This window comes from Alosa alosa, chromosome 10 (genome assembly GCF_017589495.1).
Source record: "Alosa alosa isolate M-15738 ecotype Scorff River chromosome 10, AALO_Geno_1.1, whole genome shotgun sequence".
Taxonomy (NCBI): domain Eukaryota; kingdom Metazoa; phylum Chordata; class Actinopteri; order Clupeiformes; family Clupeidae; genus Alosa; species Alosa alosa.
This window is the reverse complement of record NC_063198.1, coordinates 20930207-20938533: the sequence shown is the minus strand read 5'-3', so window position 1 is coordinate 20938533 and position 8327 is coordinate 20930207. Positions and strand designations below refer to the sequence as shown.

Genomic DNA, 8327 nt, shown 5'->3' with positions numbered 1-8327 from the left:
CACACACTCTTTCGCGCTCTCATGTGCCCCATGTCTTGCACTGACTATACACATATAATTCTAATACACATATAATTCACAATTTGTGGATCTGTGTCTAATCTATGCAGCCTACTACCCTCATATGAATGGTTCTGCTTTACATGGAGCTTACGCCATAGCCTTTACAAGAGTCCTACAAGCTGTTGTGTTTAATGGTGCGCTATTGCGTCTCCATAGCTCTGCCATTCTAATGTTTGTTGGGGGAAAAGACTCTGCAGAGGTACATCTCTGTAGATAATCTAATTTGTCGGCCATTTTGTTTGCAAAGAATTTTCTAAAGTTGCCAAGACAGATAACCACTTGATATCCTCATTATTGTGTTTGCAAATCCCATCCAGCCAAATAGTGCTTGGCTTGTGTTGGCAAGCTAACTACCCACAGTAGGCAGGCTGCTATTGAAGTTCAGCAGTGATCAACACTGGGTAAAGTCTCACGGTCTACATATCTGGAGAGATGCACATCAGTCTCACACTTTACGATATTCAGTTTCTTCTGCTTGCTTGAGTCACAAAGACCAAGTTTGAGATTTGTTTTTAAATGTTGGACACTATATCTGATAAATGAGCATGAAGCATAAACGGACCCCCCTCATATGTGGTTATATGTGTATTTCTGACTTCTACAATATCTGCATTCCCTGTGACCTGTCCTGTTCTAAAGGTTATGTTGATTTTAGGTTTTGATGTTTCTGTACTGTCAGAGCCAGACAGTAAGTTATTACCAGTTCTGCCAATCATTATAAACTAGGTAAAATAGCCACAATATTGGGACTTCTTATACATTTTCATAATAAAGTTATTGAGGAATAGGCATAGAAACAGGGATTTTCTTTTCTGCGGAATTTATTTGGCCATCGACAATCATGTAATTTCACTGGTATTGGTATCAACAATTACATTTCTGGTACAGGGACATGCCTACTCTGTATTGTACACACACACACACACACACACACACACACACACACACACACACACACACACACACACACACTCACAAAGTATCTCTCCATTTTTCTGCATTCAAGTTAAAAAGAAGAGGATTCCTTCTCCCCTCGCTCAGCTGTTCTTCATGCCCTATGTGTGACGACGTGAATTTTATAGAGGGCAGCTTAAAAGAGAGAATGCTGGAGAAAGAATGCGTGGTCCTTGTCCATGATGACCCTTGCGGTCTCCTCCTGCAGTAAAGCCTGGTGCTAATATCTTCCAGAGAGAAAGAGAGAGAGATGGACAGAGAAAGAAATGGGGAGAGAGAGGGAGGGAGGGAGGAAGAGCTTCAACATCAGCAAGCTGATAACGGCAGAGATCACGGAACCTCTGTTCACACACTGTTATGCGGCACGTTTCATGAGACCAACACATGGATGTGGAAGGGTGTGTGTCTGATGGAAGGCGAGAGAGATAGATGTCAGACAACATGTATGTATCTTGAAGCCTTACACAGAAGGAGGGAAGGAAGGTGTGTGTGTGTGTGTGTGTGCACACGTGTGCATATCTAATCAAAGAATTCTTTCCATGTTGGCATTCCAAATATAAATAATAAAATAGCATCTCAGCATGTACACACTGAGGTAATTAACATCAAATAACACTTATTTCTTATTTCAGGAAAACAAAGTCTATCCTATACTATAGTGTCTCTGCAGTGCTCTAACCTACAAAGGTGCGTGGTATATGGCATCTCATTTGTACTGACAACCATTTCCAGATTGCCACTGTAAAATTAAATTTCCTACAGCAGGGACTTTTTCTCATATCATCCTGTTGCATCATGTTTGGCATAATTGGAAGACAGAAGATATTTAATAATAAACACTCCATAGTCAACAATTATATGCACTTCAGAGCTCACAGCAGGAAAAGAGGGAAAATGAGATTAAGATTCAGAGAGGCAGAGGCAGAGAGAGAGAGAAAGAGAGAGAGAGACGAGGGAGGGTAAGAAAGTCAGAAAGGAGGGAGAGAGGGGTGTGTGTGTGTGTGTGTGTGGGGGGCACCGTGGAGGAGAAAAAGACGAGAGCCTGGATTTTCAATCAGAGAAATATCCCTATCTGGGGAAAACGAGCAATCAAACAGCTATTTTGCACTACCTGCGCCCCCCCTCTATAAATCAGTGGCACTGTGGGTAGTGTGGATGTGCTCATATCCAAGTCAAATGGGCAGCAGGCTCCCTCTCCCTCTCCCTGCTCAGCTTTTTCCAGATCTTTCTCTGCTCCCCTCTTCATTGGTAGAACACTACGTCCTCACTTTCACGTGTGCCTTTGCATGTGCGGTTGACGGGATTCCTGGCATCCTCATCCTGGTTCGGGCCTCGTTTGTATTTTCCTTCACCAGACCAACTCTCACTTGGTCTAATAAATGACAGAGTCAGACTACATCTTGATGGAAAGCAGAATGGCATTGGCAGTCAGTTTTAAATAGGGTCCTTTTTCTTTGCTTTTTTGTCTCATTATCCTCAACCCGACTCCACTCATTTTGTTTTCTGTTTTGTTTATCCCTCCCCATTTTCAAAGAGGACCCCCAAAGACTCGTTAGAGGAGACGTGAGAGAAGAGGCTGCTCACACTGGGATTTAATTTAGGCCGTCAGAGGTCACGACACTGGGACAGGTCAACTGCAAAGGTCGCCAGCGGGGAGGGGAAAAGCCATGCGAGGGGGCAGTAAAACGACTGACGCCCTGGGATCAGAGCGACACAATCAAGACCAGAGCCCTCTCTCGCTCGCACACAGACACACACACACACACACACACACAAAATGCAGGCCAAGACAAAGGACAAGCCAACAGATCTAAACTAATTCACTGAATCAGTTGCAGACCCTGTGGAAAAAATGAATGACAACCTGTGTGTAATTGGATATGTATTGGCAAAACCCTGATGAAGTCAGATGGTTTGATAGATGAAAGGGGAACCAGCTGAAAAGCAGCCTAATATACTTATAAATGTCTGAGAGCTCAACAGCTGGTGAATGCACTTGCCCCACGGGAACCTCTGATTCCTTCAAATGCAATGTGATGCAATGTAACACAACAGGATAGCATACATCTGACCAACTAAAGATGAAAGCTTTCACTGCTAGTATTGCAAACGCCACACACACCATCAGAGGACCATCTGAGCACATCAGATGTCCCTCCCGTATCATCCAACACTACACAATATCACGCTCTACTAACCTAGTCACCAACTCTGCCACTGCCTGTGCAAAGGCCTCACTCCCCAACCAGCAGAGGCAAGATGAGGACACGGTGGGGAAGATGGACAGGTATAATATGCTCTGGAGGCGGCAGGGGGCTTGCCTGCGGACGGTGGCTGTGAATTAAAACTACCTCCTCCTCCTCCCCTTGTGTCCCTCTGCCCCCAACCCCCCCTTCCAGTGCGCAGGCCACTCATCATCCCAGCGCTGCTCGGCTCCGTGCATGAGCACATCCAAAATGGAGAGGCCCGTAAAAGCCACACAGTGGAGTAATGGGCTGGATCTGGGGAGTCAGACCGACTATTTCACATTTCGCTCCATTCCACTCTGCTGATAGCTGCTAAGCTCTGTTTCGGGGATGTGTTGCTATCAGAGCAAGACATTAGAGATGGCGCATGACATGCAGTGATGCCTCGTACAAAAAAAACAAAAAAGGCGATTTAAGCACCGAAATCCACGTTGTTATTCGATGCAGTTACTACCGTTTGCGTCGGCACCGGTGCCATATTAGAACCGTGCTTCGGTGCCCAACCCTATTCCTGTGTCTCATAGTGGCTTTCTGCTTTAGTTTCTTCATGGATGTGTCTCTTGGAATCAGGATGCCCCCTCACCCCCCTCCATCTCTGCCCTCCCCTGTGCCCATCTCTGCCCTCCCCTGTGCCCATCTCTGCCCTCCCCTGTGCCCATTTCTTATCCAGTTTGTATTGTTCCCTTCCTATCTTGCTTCTCAGTGTCCCTCTCGGTTAGCATACACTGGTCCCCATCTTACTGTCTGACTCTCTTCCTTTTTGCCCTCTTGTCTTTCAGCTTGTATTTGCCTGTCTCACCCTCTGTCAATATGTCCTCTTTTTTAAGTCTGTCTCCATCTGTCTTGTTTTCAGTCTGTTTCTCCTTCAGCCTCACTCTTCCTCCCTCTCTCCACTCTCAGAGCACCCCCTCCAGACGGACTCAGAAAATGGCTGCCTTCTCGCTTCCCCATTACCACCCACCACCACCACCCCAGAACAGCCTCTCGTAAATCTCCCCTCAACCCGGACAGCGCAGAGGCTTCTGCTGGGCAGCTTAAAATGTCAATACAAACACCATTACGCCACCGTCACCGGGACCCGGCCGACGGGGATCTGACAGCGGCGGTCCTCCTGCCAGTGTGCTTTAACCCGCCGATAATGGCACCGCGTCGCCGTCAACCTACCAATGTGGACGGCGCTGACAGTAATTGTCCTAATGGCAACGGTGCAGCCACTGCGCAACATGTACCTTCAAAATGGTCCTGAAAGCAGATGGATAGGGACTGGAGAAACTCTGAAGGAAAATTTATCACTGAGCCTAACACGGCTGCCACCTGAAGGCGTCTACAAGTGGAATGCAACACTTAAGTGGTCAACACACAGAAACATGGTGATTACAGACGATAAATCATGGGCAGACCACACAATTGAGGAGCTGACCCTGTAACTACAAACTGACATAACAGTGGTGCTATGTGTAGGTAAGTGAAATGCACAGACAAGCTCAGTCAAGCCATGACCATGAAGAGTAATTTAGTGAACACCTGAAGTGCTAGCACAAAGGTTAGATGACTCAGGTTTACTCTTGATGGTTCTACAGGGGTGGTAAGCACATGCACGCACACACGCACACACGCACACACACAATAACAAGACAATAAAGGACTAAAGTTAAGTTTTCGTCAAGCAAAGAGAACTTTAAACCTTCATTAGACAAATCCAATTTATATTTCATATCCACACTTTAAAACAAGTAGGCATCCATGGCAAGCAATTAGAAGCAAACATTCCCAATTTGCGTTGCAGGTTATTACTCTTCATTCGAGTTGAATGAGTCATTTGCACTTATCAGGATGCGAGCCGTGGCTTTAATGAAAGCCTGGCGTGAGTGTTGGCAAAGGCGTAGGGGGGGGGTTGAGAGAGCACTGCTGAGCAGGGCTGAAGGGGAGCAGGAGGCACACACTGAGAGAAGGGGCTGTGTTCACGCCAGCCGCACTCTGGATCAGGTGGTGCTGGGGAAGGGAGGAATGCTCCACTCGCTCGTAAAAGCTCCATGGATGTGTGTGCGTGTGTGTTTCTGTGTGTGTGTGTGTGTGTGTGTGTGTGTGGGGGGAGGGGGTGAAGACGGGGGTGACATAGGTGGTGCGTTGTGGTGTGTGTGTGTGTATATGTGTATGTGTGTGTGTGTGTGATGGCTGCCCTTTCTCCCCCCACTTCTCCTTCGCCTGCTTTTTAAGGGGCCTAAAAGGAATTCTGAAGATGAATGCTAGGATTGATCCCCCACATGCCTCTGATTGGAATTCCATTTTCTTTTGACGTTCAGAGCTCCCCGCGAGAGCCACTACATGCGTGTTTAGGCCAACAGCAAGAAGAATAATAACACTAATAAAAAATCTGATGCAAACTCAGGGCAACGGCTTGGCTTTCCCTCTGAACCTTCTCTATGGGTCTACATATAGCCATTCTCCATGCCTCCACAAGAAATACAAGCAAATAATGAGCAAAATGAAATCTTACTTTTACAGTAGCACATGATACTAATTATCTAATATAAGTCATATGTCTGTGGTTGAGAGATTACAGAGGAGCTACTCGGCCGAAAGATACTCAGAGATGGTGGTGGGGTCCCGGCAGGCTCCTGCCAGATTCGGGCTGTGTTCACAACCTCAGTGAGCTTGCTTAATGGAACAGCAATGGTATGCATATGGGTGTGAATTCGGCTGGTGGGGTGGTGCGTGAGTGTATGTGCACGTGGTGTGTGTGTGTGTGTGTGTGCTCGCGTCACAGGAGGAGAAACCAGCATTAAACTAGATCCTTGACGCAAGTATGCCAGTGTGTGCTAGGTGGTGGTGTGTGTGTGTAGGTCGGTGAGGACATCAGCGCAAAAGCAATTTCTTACCTCTGTGTGTGAAAGAGATTTGAAGAACAAATGTGTAAAGTGTGTGTGTGTGTGTGTATGTGTGTGTGAGAGAGAGAGAGAGAGAAAGAAAGAAAGAAAGAAAGAAAGAAAGAAAGAGAGAGTCAGTAAACAGTGAGGGAGTGAGAGACAGAGAGAGAGTCAGTGAACAGTGAGGGAGTGAGTGAGAGAGAGAGAGAGAGAGGGGGTGAGGGTGTGTGTGTGTGTGTGTGTTTGTGTGGTTTGTGTAGGTGTCCTTGTGACTAGCAGGGGCCCAGAAGCGTGATGGGGATAACTGGGCAGTGGAAGCTGGGGCTGTAGAAGCGGATCAGATGGGCGATCAAACACTAATCATTCCCTCTCGGCCCGCAGAGCATAAAGCTGTCATTAATTTTGTGGAATTACATCAAATCCGGAACATTCTTTATGCAGCCCGCGGCCCGGCGACAGTTATACGACAGGGACTGCTGCGCTAAGCAGATGGGGCAGCTCGGCTTTGCATACTAACTACCCTCATCTCCCCCCCTCTCCCTCTCTTTCCATCCAGCTACGACTCCCTCCATCCTTCCTCTCTCTTCCCCTTCCCACCCCCCATCTCCCCACACAGTCTTCTGTTCCTTCCTCTCCTCCATGCATCCCTCCATCTAGTTCTCCATCTCTATTGTTTACATATGCCTTTTCACCTCCACTGTTCTGCCATCCTTCCATCTTTTTTCTTTGGGTCAGTTTGCTTCTGCAGTCCCATAGTTCCTCTCCATCAACCTCCCTCTCTCCTTCCTCACCATTGCTCTTTTTCCCTTTTTTCCCTCCCTCTCTCTCTCTCTCTCTCTTGCTTGCTCCCTCTCTCCTCGGTGGTCTCTATCAATTATTTTGTATTTATCCCCATGCTTTCAATCATTCTGCTCCCCCTCTGACACATCCCACTCCCCCTCCCATTTGCCACTCCCTGTTAGCTTTCTGCTGTCAGTCATTTTGAGCTTTTACATTCCATCTCTCCACACATTCCCCCTCTCTCTTTGCCTCTCCATCCGCTCCGTCTTATCTTGTCATGCCATGCTGACTTATTTCCCCTTCTGCTTTTTACACGGCGATTTCCCATCATGCATCGCAGCGGGCCACCGCCCCTTTCTGCCTGCCTATTGCACATGCTCTGCACACCCGCGTGCGAGTCTTAGATTCTGTAACCATGCACAGACATACAGACTCATACGCACAACATATGCACAACACACACACATACAGACTTGCTTATCGAACCACTGTGTGTATGAACTCCTGTAACCACACACAGACAGACAGACACACACACACACACACACACACACACACTCTTAATACCCTTGACCCCTGCGTGGGCGTACCACGACCTCCCTTACGATTACTCTGACATTTTCACTCCGAAACAGGCAAGGACGCCTCAGCCCAGAGACCCATAACAACTAAACCGATCTCCCAAATCCCTCCCAAAAGGGCCGTGGCAACAGCAGTCAATGCGCTTAGTGAATCTTAACAATAATGTCAGGTAGCATAAGGATCCGCAATCTGTCGTGACACCTTGGACACCATCCTCCATCTGTTCACGGTGTTGAGCCACCTCTGCTAATTTAAAACGAGGTGAATAAAGGAGAGCCCCATAGACTAGCCTATTACAATCACTATCAGGGTTACTGGTTTTCCATTTTCCCAGAGATCTCATAGTAAGTGCCGGAGAGGGAGTAAAGGGGTTGGAGGCTGGAAAAGAAGAAAGCGTTTCATCAAACATTAGCAGTAAAGCCATCATTCTTTCATTTGGGGCCTTGGGATGAGAGGGTGTGGCAGGCTCTGGCAGTGACTGCCTGACTGTGTGAGTAGGGATCCTTGGGTACAATATGCGCGTGTTGGGAAAAGCGGATGTGGGGAATTGCACTTCTACTGTATTGATTTTTTTTTTCAAGGCAAAAATAAAAATGAAAAGGTATTGAACTGGTAGAGTGGGAGGAGTGCAATCAGCAGATGAAAGGAACAGAAGGAAAGGGGGGAATGAGAGAAAGAGAAAGAAAGAATAGAGAGAAAGAAGGATACGATGAAAGAGGAGATGCAGAGAGAGGAGGGACCCTAAGGACACACTCAGGCAACCAAGCACCAAGGTATCTTCTACAAGACCGTTTTCCTCTCATGTCCACCCCCCATATCCACCCCCTCCTCCACA

General features: G+C 47.2%; 1 long non-coding RNA gene across 1 annotated transcript in view; it reads right to left on the bottom strand.

Moving 5' to 3' along the window:
* Positions 1-987: 987 nt before the first annotated feature.
* LOC125301537 overlaps positions 988-8327 on the bottom strand; it is a 28188-nt gene continuing 20848 nt past the window's right edge. Inside the window, exon 3 of the long non-coding RNA XR_007194757.1 lies at positions 988-1244. This is a non-coding gene — a long non-coding RNA (uncharacterized LOC125301537). The remainder of the gene's footprint in view (positions 1245-8327) is intronic.